We start from the raw sequence: 13723 nt of genomic DNA on the forward strand, positions 1-13723 counted from the left end.
AGTGATTAAACACGCTGGTGTTTGTTATCTGGCTGATATATCTAATGCACATTTTATATATATTAAATAGCGTATGATTTATTATGAGTAGTAGTGGTCAACAACACTGACTCAAGGGAACCGGATGGTTTTAGTGAGTGACTCAGCAACCACCTCAGTCACTCACTAGTGTCTACCACCACTAGTGTGAATGTGTGTGACAAAGGAAAAAACCCACAGTTTGATTGATTTGAGATAGACTTTAACCCCAACACAACTTTTAATTGGATTAAGTGGGTATAGAAAATGGATGGATGAATGTCAGTTCATATAAAAATGTCTAAATCAGGGATCAATGTTTGTTGTATAAATAGCTGCGAAAATGGGCAGCAACATTTTTCATTATGTTTGCTCACTGCATTGATGGAGAATTGTGCAGGTTCATGTTGAGATGCATCTTAGAATCCAGAGAATTTCCCTTCTTCAATACATTACTGCAATGTCTGTGAAACTAAGGTCATGGTCATGGCTAACTACGTTGCTACTGACCCTACCAATCAGCAACTGCAAGCAAAAAATGACCTTTTAAGGTCAATGGGGGGGTGTCTGTGATTCGATCCCTGGCTTCCCCAGGAAGTTAATGCAAATGTCTATTATTATATGTCGGAAGTTTGTCACTTCATTGGATCAAAGAGACCCTAAATCATTTTGTCACATTTCTTATGCATTGATTTAAAAGATTTTTTAATCACTGCTCACCAAAGTTTTATTCAGTTTTATTTTTATACCTTAAATCATTAACTTCTGCATTTCAAGTTTAAACAGGTCTAACAGTGGCAATATAATTAAAAGTAACCTTGCACGTATTAACGTGCAGATGTCTAACTCCTTTGTTGTAAAGTAAAGAAAAAAGAAGAAAGAAGGCTGGGAAGCTACTTCCTCTACACTGGCTAGAAAACCTTACCTGACTCCCGCCCTCTGGTATTCGCATACCATCTGGGACGAGCCCACAACCGACATGATTTCAAATGGGGCTATTTTTTCTAAAACTCGTGCATGTGATTGAATGAAGGATCTGTCCGTCATCTTGACTGACACGCCACTTCAGCCACTCCCAATGACTCAACCCGTGACGTAGCTCAGAGCTTACCTGACTCCCGCCCTCTGGAGCATGAATGGGCGGCCATAATGCGGCCATAACGCCGCCCATTCATCCAAAGTCCCACCCAGCGATTAATGATTGGCTCTGATTATTTTCTAATCGGACGAAACACATATGACTCCCAGGCTCCTCAGATGGTTGTGTGAGGAAAGGGAACGCCCCCGCGTGTAGTTGGTGAACGCAGCCAGGTGACGTGAGTCAGGTTATAGAAAACCTACCACGACTGCCTAAAGTCTGCAGCGATGTGTAGCCTGAAACCAGCCACATCCTGCGCTCTATGCCAGCTCACAACACAGCAGTGGCAGTTCCAACCAAAGACACCACACTGGAAAAAATGCCCCTCCAAAAATAAGTAAAAAAACAACAAATACAAGATGTTTTTGCTTGAAATAAGCAAAAAAAACTGCCAATGGAACTAGTGAAAATTGGCTTGTCAAGATTTCTTGAAATAAAATGTGATATTTAGGACTTTTGAGATAAAAGTGATCTTGAAATTAGCTTAAAAACCTCTTCAAATGAAAGAAAAGCTTGTTTCATGTGAAATATGACTCAAAACAAGATGTTTTCAAGACTTTTTCACTTAACAAGATATTCAAGATGTATTGTCTTAAAACAAGTCCCTATATGTGGCTGAAATAGTACTTGTTAGGCAGTTGTGTCTGATATTAAGTGTAATGAGATATTGTGACGAGAAATGAGACAAATATACTTGGTAAGACTTTGATTTTTTCCAGTGCAGCCTATGACTTCAAACCAGGTAAATAATCCTTCTTTCATCTGTCTCATGAAGAAACCTGATGTTTATGGTATGCTGATAACATTATTTGTATCCAAGCTAATAGCCTTCAACATGCACAAAGCTTTTTTAGAGGCAATGCTGATTGGCCCACTCAGAAGAAAATGAGATGTCTCTTAAATATATTGATTGTAGTGGATCCTTGGGGCTGGCTGACTGTGTAGCACAGAGTAAAGAGTATGATAGGTGCTATAGGTCTAATCAGGTATTCCCATACAAACTGCTAAGTCATACAAACACACTTGTATAGAGTAACAAGCTGATGAAAACACAAATACGCTCAAGCTGTGATAATTTGTGCAATAATCATTTTTATGAAGTATAACAGAAAAATGCAGAAATAATAAAACATATGGCATCAATATGTTTCACTCATACATTGAAAGCAACAAGTGAAAAATGTAACATTTAAATAAGTGATTTCTTTGAGTTATCAGAATTGCTTTCAGGGTCCTATGGATTGGGGCATATTTGCTTTTTCTTAAAGGGACACTATGTAATAAATTAAGTAATTTATTAGCTCAAATCAACATATTCATTCATAAATTAGTCCTCATTGGTGTAAAATTATCTCTGTCAAAAATCTCAATTATCCTCCTGAGTGAAGAATAACTTGTCTGTATCTACATAGAGCGGGCAAGCTCTATGGAGGCTGCCATGTCCTTCCGATCTATGAAAAACTTCGAATCGCGTTTTCCCCAATGCCAGGCTTGCAAGCGGAAATGACGTAATTTTGACGTCACGTCCGCCGAATGGCTTATTACTGGAACACTTTCCAGATAGCAACTACACACTGCTGCTAACGCTACCGCTGCGTCAACGTCACTTCCGGTAACTCCCGGAATATGACTAATTGCATTGCTTGCACACCAAAGGCTATGTCAACTTATGTTATCTGACATGTTATCTGTCATCTGTATTTATAGTGTTATTGTATGTGTGTTATGTAATCCTTTGTACTGTGTGTCTTGATGTCTTTTTGTTTGTATGGACCTTGAGTCTGAAGCACATTTGAAAACGCGAGGCGCTAGAGAGCAAATTCATTCGACTTTGCAAAATAAAATTGCACCACTAGATGGGGGAAGAAATTACATAGTGTCCCTTTAACATAAGAAAAATTTCTACCTTTAAAAATTCTTAGATACCAGTGAAAAGGGTTCAAGGACTTTAGGAAACATTTCCTACCAAGAGGTCATTCCTTGGAAGGTAATTTCTTAAATATGGCAAAGCTCCAGAAATCCAAGCACAGTTCACCTAAAAGATGACACCTCGATTTCAGCACTAATCAAGAAGGATAGACTCTGCTGCACTATCGAAACGCAAAATCATTACAGATGGCTCGTGGTTTCACAATATTTTTTTGTCCAACAAATAACCTATTTTATTACAATATCACAATAGCACTGCAAATGAATGTGGCGGGGGTCAGCATCTGTTGTAGGATAATCTACATGAGAAAAGCGAAATTTAGACACTACACCCCCTCCTTTTTTCCTCCTCTGCTCTCTTTTCTTATCCCCCTCCCCTCCCAGATGGCTGACAGAGGACTCCACCTGAATGACATTTACAAATTACCCGACCCAGAGTGCTCGGTCCCCCGACCCGTGAGCCCCTCTGCTCAGCGCCCAGAGAGACTCAGCAGCGTTTTGTCACATAATTACTGCAAATCCCCTGAAAGTGTCCTCCCCAGCCTTCACTATCACACACACACCCGCACACACTCTCACATGCCCCCCCCCACACACATACACACACACATATAGAGCCTATAACCATCATAACTTAAGGCCTAACACTAACCCTTACCCTCAACCTAACCATAGGCTAATTCTGACCCTAACAATAAAGGTTTAACCCTCAAAAACCCTTTTAAATATGTGGGTCCAATAAAACCTACAGCATTCCATCCTGTAGATGCATGTAGGCATATACTTGAAGGGGCCTAAGAACAATAATACGGAGCCAAATAAATTAATCATTAGTACATAAGTACATAACTGTACAGTTTAAAACTAAATTGGGATAGGGACCTGGCTCAGGAGATTCCAGAAAATGACTGGAAAAATCTATGTGCATCATGGTATTGTCACTCACGTGAAACACAATCACAGCTCATCTATTATAAGATATTAAATAGATCCTACTAGACTCCCTCCAAATTGGCAAGACTGAAACTTAGAAATAGTGATATATGTTGGAGATGTAATAGAAAGGTGGGACCTCTGATGCATATGTTATATGAGTGTAACAAAACTAGTGACATGTGGAATGCCATAATTTTGTTCTTGAATAAGATGTTTGGTACGCACTTGACCAAAAACCCTTCATTGTGTCTTTTGGGACTGCTTCCAAATAATATTCAAATGTCAAAACGCCAAAAATCATGGTGTCGTTTAGCTATGATAACTTGCAGGACAACTTTACGCCACTGGAAATCTCCCATCTTGTCCACTTTTAAGGAGTGGATAGAGGTTCTAAGCTCAATGGCGCTATGAGCGTGTCACCTATAGAGTGGCTGGGAGGGAAGATCTATTTAATGAAGTATGGGGCCCATTCCTAGCCCAAATACTGGATATGTAAGGATGACACTACCTACCTCTGCACATATATATTTTTCAGGTACAGGATATGTATGCTATGTAAACTTCCTAGGGTGTTGTGTTTTTGTTTTGTTTATCTAGGTTTTGTGTTGTAAGTCTGGCATGATGTGTATGTTTTGCTGGACTGTAGGTTTTTTTTTTGTTTGTTTTATTTATGTTTGTTTGTAAAGGAAAAAAAAAAGACTGGGCAGATACTGAAAAATAATACATTGTTTGATATTCTTAACATATAACTGTAATAATGTAACAGATAGTTTTTTGCATCTGTCTGAAAAAACCATCAATAAAAAAAATACGGAGCCAAATATCAAGAGCAACTGTCAGTGTGACCTAGCCTAGAAATCTAGACGCCCCTAGCGGCCGCAAATGGAATTTGCTCCGGGGCTAGTCTAATCACTTGCGGTCGTTTTGCAACGTTCCAAATCAAAACTTGATCGAGCCAATCAAATCGTGAGGAGCGGGGTCGGAGGCCGGGCTACCTAGTGACGACAGAGGTGCGACGTTTCAGTGTGTAGTTCCAGAGAGAGGTAAAAAAAAAAAAAAAAGTTCCATTAGCTAGCTCTCTTTAGCTTTATAGGGAAACGAAGTAAACTTACATCTGAGAGCAATCCCCAGCCGATCTTCGTCTCAGAGCTGACAAAACTCTCCGGTAAGGAATTTGAACGGTCAAATTCCGTTAACGGGACGAGAATAGTCAAAACGACAAAACCGGAAGTGTGTTACTCACTGCGGCTAGCTTTAGCAGCGCCGAATTCGTGGGAACAAAATTGTAAATAGCCGGTATTTTGTCAGATTTTCAACACGTTGGGGATCTAAACGACTACTTTCTCGCCTGAAAATGTTTCAAATGTTGCTAAAGTTTACAGAGTTTAGAGCTTAAGAGAAATCAGCTTTTCAGGCCATAGACTACAAACCACAATGTAAATTCCGTCGCATTGACTACGTAAAACTTCTTCATCGCTCTGATTGGTTGTTGCGCCATCCTATTGCGTGGCGTTGAACTTGACAGACAGCTGTTTATCCCGCCCACACTGCTATCCAGCGTCACTAGACCCATGTACAGCTTTTTGCTGTACGGGTCTGGCTTGCTAGGCTAAGTGTGACCAGCATCCTGCCAAACTATGACACAAGAACAGCAAACAGAGAAGAAAAGGGCACTTTGGGCTCCATCAATTTCCATCAAACACAAATTATGTCCGAAATATGGGAATATTACCAAAAGAAACTGCATTAATGCATGTTGTAAATGTTAGGATTTGTGCAATAGTCTCGCATTGCTTGCAATTAAACCATTGTGGAATGGGCAAGATGGCTTATTTGAAAATGTGCCTTTAACCTTAAAATGTGATCAGTAAAACATTTTCCTTTCATTTACCTATTTATTTAGAGATTTATCCAGAGATGCGTTTGTTCGCTCAGAAGTTTATTAAACTTTTTTTGTCCTTTAGTTAGGATTACTTTCACAAAATGACAAAAAAATACTTTTGGTTTTAGCTGCCCCGATATAACAAAACTCCACTTTAGCTGTCGCGCATTAATAACTAACTGACCCCTTTACAGAAGCTTTTCTCTCTCCTAAACGAGAACAACTTTTCTCTTTGTGTGGTAACGGTCTGGTAAGTCATTTTCAGATTGTGTGCCTCCATCTCATCATTTTTTAAGAAGACAAGTTCATTTTACTTCTGTGAGACAAGCTTTGTTTTGCATCTGAGATGCCAATTAAATAATCTCCCTCTCTGCCTTGTTTGAAAAAATATTAGTCAATTAGTCATTCACTGAAAGTGTCAAAAGGGAGTTTATTTCATATATCACTCTATAAGATGAAAATGATAGAGAACAATGTCATTTTTTTCCAGTTTGACATAACGGTGGCTCTGTTTGCAGTACAGCATTTACAGCCAGACATAACATAACAAAAGAATATTAGTTTGTTTCAAGTCACAGGAAACATCATTGTGCTACAGCTGGTCACATTCAGAGTAGAATGTGACCATGATGACAGGTAAAAATACATCAAATTAGTCATCTCAAGAAACATCCAGACTGATGTGAAAATCTTTCACGGTACCTGTGGTGACATCAGCTGCCTTAACCCTGCGGCTTAGGAGGTTAGAAGATCTAAAAAAAAAAAAACAACTTACAAATGACTCACTTCCTTATTTGTCCTTTTCACTCTTAACCCCAAACATTGGAAAAGGGCATATTTTTGCCATGCATATTCCTTGCAATAACCATGACAATGTGACTCTGTTTCTATGAGGCTTTATTGTTATTGTTGGTGTCAACCTTTTAGAAGTCCAGGCAGGCTTTGTGCAATATAAGACACTAGAAATATCAACTACACTGTGATAATCTAATAATCATTAGATTATTAAAAAAGATGACTAAGGACAAAACTATCACAAAAGACAAAACATGGTTTGCACAATTCAGTAACTAAATATAAAAAATTCAATTAAAATGATCATTATTCATAGGATGTCACATCATGATGGCATTCTAAATGACAGTCAGACTGCTGAAGATATAAAGTAACTACGGAAGTATGGACGACAGTTGAATCGCCACAGCCAAATGTTTTGTCAGGTTAGCAATCTACATCAGCAATGCAGTTGTCAAAGTAGCATGGTCCCAACTGAAATATCGTTCAGTCACATAAACAGAAGTGTTTCGTTTCATGCTCTGAGAACATAAACAGTGAGCATGTGAGAATAATTTTGGTACAGATAGTACCCCATAATTATTCAATGAATGAGAAAAATTATAATAAAACAAGAAAGCCTTATGTCACAAAATATGCATGTTTAGAATTATTCCTAAAAGAAATTCCAGTGTCCACTTGGTTTATATTCTATTGCATTTGTTCAGCCTCCGTTCTGTTTACTCACATCTCTCTGTGTGTCCTCAGGAACATATGCATTTTTGATGTTAGGCTGTTGTTGGCTCATTGTATATGCTTCTAGACTGACACGAATAAGGACATGAAAAAAGATAATCCAATTGAACAACCTGAATGGCTCCCATCTCATGAGGTTCTTTGGAATGTCTCCTCATTTCACCATTGTTATCCAGCCAAGCGTGCATGCACTGAAGGTCAGCTGTCTGCCCCCATGCATAAAATGAAAAATCAACCTCTCCAAAATTTTCTTCTCTCTTCCTTCCCCCTTGGTATTCTCTTATGAGCATTCATACCCAGCCTAATCCAAGCACAAACACATCCAATGACAGCTTGTTTGATTCAGTGTGTTCATGTGTTTATGTAGATTTTATGTTGTGACACAGTGGAATTACTGTGCTTATTTCTGAGTTACAGAAGACATTTATGTCACTGATAACAAAAGATCTTGGTCAATTTGTTTGGTAAAGTAACCAGACTGTTTTGTACAATCCAACAGTTTTCCTATTTGGACACTTTTATTTCAAATTCTTTATTGTTTTTTTATTTTAATTTGTATGCAATACAAGGTTCCTTTGTCTCAGGTGTTGTTCCTTGATTATTGCAGATAACCTCCACCTCCCACTCGAATTAAGTGTCTTCTGGTCAAGGCCCAGTATAGCCCAAAGTTTCTATTAACATGTAATTAGCAAACAACTGTATTTAATAGGGGTGGGGGAAAATAGCGATATTTCACGTGGCGATATTGTATCGATTCAGAGACACCAAATATTGATATTTTGGTCACATGCATATAAAAAAATATATGCCTTGCTATTTGTACCAGGGGTGCAAATAGCAAGGCTATTTGCACCCCTGGTACAAATAGCCTTGGCCACACAGCTGAGCTATTCACACCCCGTGACGTAACACCAAAACAAAAGCTGCTGGCTTGCACAAAAAAACATGGCGGACATCCGTTTTTTCGTCATCAGAAAGTGAAGAATACTGCTAGGTTTCGGCACTAATATCTGTTCCAATTAAAAACTAGATGGAAACATTGTGTTTCATTTTCATAATCGATGTTCAGTGAACACATTACACTCGTCAGTTTGTTAGTTTTTAGAAATTTCGCGATCATGACGTTCAGCCATATTAACTATAAAACCTGCACACCACAGAGACGTATATGATCAACTAGCTTAGTGGTAAGCGATTTCGGTTCAAATGCAGGAGTCCCGGGTTCGAATCTTGCCCGTTGCGTTTTGGCAGTGAGAAGTGATAGTGCGCATACCAACGTCTCTGCAGAGAAGGCGCGCAATTTGAAAAACAATTCAGTTCTCAAACGGAAGTTTTGATTGCAACAATTAGCTAGTGCACCAGGGTGTAAATAGCACACTTTGCTATAAATAGCGTACATTATTCTGAATGTCTATTAGCACCCCTGGTACAATAGCCTTACACTATTCACACCACTGATCTATAAAGAAGGTTCTTTATAGATCTGTGATTCTTCACACCCCGTGAATTACCACCAAAAACACCTTGCTCGTGAGCACAAAGGCCATTGCGGACATTCGTTTTTTCCTTATCAGAAAGCGAAGAATTCTGATGGCACTAATATCTTTTTAAATTGAAATATAGATGTCTTTCTGGCCTAATGGATAGCGACGTAATCCTCCATACATGATCATGTAAAAAATGTCTTATAATAAGTAGATCATAGCTCTGTAAATGAGAATGCGAGTATCATAAAAGAGGCATTTCCATTGCAGATTTTGCATTAAAATTTAATTATGTGATCAATATGCCAGTGTAAATGCAAAGGGGTGTAAATAGCATACATTGCATTTTGTACCAGAGGGGCTATTACAGTAATGGAACACATTGCCATGTGCACCGGGGTACAAATAGCATACACTTCTAATTGCACCGGGGTACAGATAGCATACACTTCTAATTGCACCAGACGGGGTATCAATAGAACACATTGCTGAGTGCACCGGGGTACGAATAGCATTCACTTCTATTTCCACCAGGGTACAATCAGCATACAGTGCTAATTGTACCAGGGGTGCAAATAGCCTTACCCAAAAATAAACTTTGTATTATGCACCAAAATAAAATCAATTGCTGCTTTTGTCCACTAAATGGTGGTAACCGTTCACTGTCTGGTGAGTTCAACACAGCGAAGCGCGGCTCTTGTAAGATCTGGCTGGCACGTGACCTAGGTCATAGGTGATCACAGCACAGCAACATGTAGGAAGGAGAACTGATAAATGCGCAATCAAAATTTAATTCAAATGTCTGGACTTATTTTGGACTTTTGAACAAAGAGGGAAAGAAAGACATTGACATGACACATGCGATCTGCAGGGACTCTCGTGCGAAAGTGAAATACTCCGGGAACACAACTAACATAAGAGTTCACCTCTATCGCGACCACCCAGCAGCACTGGCAGGTGAGGGGAGTCAAACGAAACCAGCGCTTGCAAAAAAATAAAAAAATAAAAATCAACCGACACTGGACACTCTGAGATTAGCAAAGCTACCTTCACATTCTGAGCGTGCAAGGAAGTTAACTCAGTCCATTGTTTACTTCATGGTGAAAGACTTCCGTCCATTCAGCGTGGTGGAAAATGCCGGGTTTTGCAACATGTTAAAGACGCTTGAGCCCAGGTATGTGGTTACGTCTCGCCGTTTCTTGCCGAGACGGCTGTGCCTAAACTCTACCGAGGAACTAAGCTTGAAGTCGAAGAATCCTTGAGAACAGCAGGAATGGTTGCATTAACTAGTGACGCTTTGACGTCGAGGTCAGTGGACTCGTACATGACTGTAACATCGCACCACATCACAGAGGATTGGGAACTGCAGTCCTATGTAGCCTACTCCAAACGCGAGCGGTACATGAAAGCTTATAGTTAGGGATGGCTCAGGTGATCCTGAAACATCCCATAGTTAAGCTGCTATAGGCCTAGGGGTTTCATCTGTCACACCTTTCCTCTCTTTTTCTCCAGTTTAGTTTCTCAAATGATATTATGTACATGTGACATTATTGTGGTCATTAACCCTAGTTTCCCTGTTCCAACAGATATCCTTGGAATGGTGTTACAGTGTTTGTTGTCCCCTCTTTTCTGTCTTCTCAAACCCCAGCTGGTGGAGGCGGATGGCCACCCTTCCTGAGTCTGGTTCTGCCAGAGGTTTCTTCCTGTTAAAAGGGAGTCGTTTCTCTCCACAGTTGCCTCAGGCACGCTCAGGACGGGAGATTGGACTGAAGACAAGTTTCGATGCAATCTGCTGGTTTCCTTAGCTAGGAAACTGTTTTTGAATTGACTTTATATGAATGAATTGGATTATTTTGAAAAAAACTATGATTACAATGAATTGAATTCCAATTGGCTTGAATTGGACTATACTATTTAGTTCCTTGAGATGACATTTGTTGTATTTGGTGCTATATAAATAAAACTGAATTGAATTGAATAAAAGGAAGATTGGATATAGGTTGATAATTAGCTAACACTTCTGAATCAAGAGTAGGTTTTTTTAAGTAAAGGTTTAATTACAGCAACCTTAAAAGTCTGAGGTACATATCCTGTCAACAAAGACAGATTGATCAAATCCAATATGGAAGTGTCAATTAATGGGAAAACCTCCTTGAACAGTCTGGTTGGGATTGGGTCTAAAACACAAGTTGATGGTTTAGAAGAGACTATTGCTGTTGTTAGCTCAGAGAGATCAACTGGACAGAAGCCGTCTAAATACAAATCAGGTTCTAAAGATACTTCTAAAGCTGCTGTACTTGATGATACATCACTGATAATAGTGGGAAGGACTCCATCAATCTTCTCTCTGATAGAAACAATTTTATTGATAAAGAAGCTCCTGAAATCATCACTGCTGAGAGTTAAAGGAATAACTGGCTCAGCAGAGCTCGGACTCTTAGTCAGACTGGCTACAGTGCTGAAAAGAAACCTGGGATTGTTCTTATTCTCTTCTATCAATGATGAATAATAAGCAGTTCTAGCTTTACAAAGGGCTTTCTTATACGTTATTAAACTATCTTTCCAGACTAACTGAGACTCTTCTAAATTAGAGGAACGCCACTGTCTCTCCAGCTTTCTTGCAGTCTGCTTTAAAGCATGCAGCTGTGAATTATACCAAGGAGCCAACCTCTTCTGACTGATTACCTTCCTTTTCAGGGGGGCAACATTGTCCAGTGTTGTACGCACTGAAACTATAGTGCTGTCAACAAGAGAGTCAAGTGCTGCTGGAGTAAAATTTAGGAAGCCGTCCTCTGTCATACGAAAAGGATGATGGAATTAACTCTTTAAATCTGGTTACAGCATCCTCTGATAGACACCTTCTATACGTAAATTTCTTCTCAGAAACTGTATAGTTAACTAATGTAAACTCGAAAGTTATCAAAAAATGGTCAGATAAGACAGGGTTATGAGGGAACACTGTTAACTGTTCACTCTCAATGCCATAAGTCAGCACATGATCAAGGGTGTGATTAAGGCAGTGAGTCGGTCTGTGAACACTCTGAGAAAATCCAATAGAGTCCAATATAGAATTAAAGTTCATATTCAGGCTGTCATTTTCAACATCTACATGAATATTAAAGTCACCCACTACAATGACTTTATCTGTACTGTCGTGGAAATTTTAGTAAGGCACAGAGTCGGTTATTTTCTTCTGAGGAGGATTTTATAATAATATTTTCAAGAGAGAACAACAGAGTACAAAATACAGACCACTGAGGCAAAGACACTCAGTTATATTGCCCAGTGTCACGTCATCACGCATTGGGTATAGTAATGCTCATTGGGTATAGGTGTCTTTCTTCTACCTTTCCTCCCCCAACCACAGTTTAGGTTACCCAGACACAGTCGTAAATACCAGCTTCATCCCTGTCCCCCTTAGAATGCAACTATCTCATTCTAACAAGCCCGCCATTGTAAAAGAGGAATTTTAAGAAATATATCTTGGTATCTTACAGCGAGGTCATTTGCAGGTTATACACAGTAACACACAAAGTAACACTCAATACAATGCATATAAGAATTAATTTCAGTACTCAGCACTAACTGGGATAAAAACTCAGAATTCAGAAAGAAACTCAGAATAAGGCCCAGGTGGACGATACACAACAACAAACACAAGAGGTTTCTGTGATTTCCACTTTGGGAAAAACTGAGAATCAGAGATTCAAAAGAGCTCAAACTAATCTTGGGTCTGGGACTGATTAGTAACCCTGATCTGAAAATAGCTGCCACTCCTCCTCCTCTGCCTGTGGTTCGAGGAACGTGAACATTTAAACAGTCACAGGGAGTTGCTTCATTAATGCTAACATGATCCTCCTGCTGCAGCCAGGTTTCTGTAAGACTAAATATATCAATATGATGATCACAAATCAACTCATTCAGTAACAGAGACTTCAAAAGGAGAGATCTGATATTCAGCAAATCACATTTAATAGTTTGATGTTTTTGTTCAGTTCATTTTTTTGTCCTATGTTTTTTTAGGTTTTGCGTATTTGTGGATATTGAAACTGATTTAGCTCCATAAACTCATCGTTCGCACCCTCGACCACTACCACCATCCTCGGAAAGTACGAGCAGCACCGAGTCCGACTGAACACGCTGACCCGAGGAGAGCGCCCTGGAGACGCTAACGCAAGCGAGGCAAGAGGGGAGGGCTCCATGCTAGGCTAAAGTAGGGTTGCCAACTCCTTGAAAAAAAATGAGGGACACCTCATTGGCAGGAACGGCCGACCCGATTGCCTTCACCCTTCCTGGCGTGGAGATTTTTTTTGTAAGTGAAATGATTTTTTAACTATTTGACTCGAACCTGAATTGAATTATATGCATATTTTTGAGTGATATAAACACATTGAAAACAAATGTTTAACCAGAAATGTACTTTATTGCAAAATAACAAAATAAACTGAATAAAATAAATATCTTTCTTAAACAGAAATCTGTCTTAAACTTAAAACTGTATAAATAAATATAAAACAATAGATAGACAATAACAAAAGTGCAAACAGACTGGTAAACATATTTAAAAATAGAACTTATGAACTTAATGCACAACTCAACTCAATGTAATTTTGCATGCGCAACTCAACGCTATGGAAAAAGTGCGCTGGCACACAGTGCAGTGCGCTTTATAAATATTATCGCGCACCTTTTCCACCCAGGTGTTTACCTTCTCCCATTCCTCTCTGTATTTTTGCAGTCTTTTTATTTTTTTTTCTCGGAGGAGTACCGTCCGAGAACTTTAACGCAGCAGTGCCGGCGTCTGTG

This window comes from Odontesthes bonariensis, chromosome 9, assembly GCF_027942865.1.
Source record: "Odontesthes bonariensis isolate fOdoBon6 chromosome 9, fOdoBon6.hap1, whole genome shotgun sequence".
Classification (NCBI taxonomy): Eukaryota; Metazoa; Chordata; class Actinopteri; order Atheriniformes; family Atherinopsidae; genus Odontesthes; species Odontesthes bonariensis.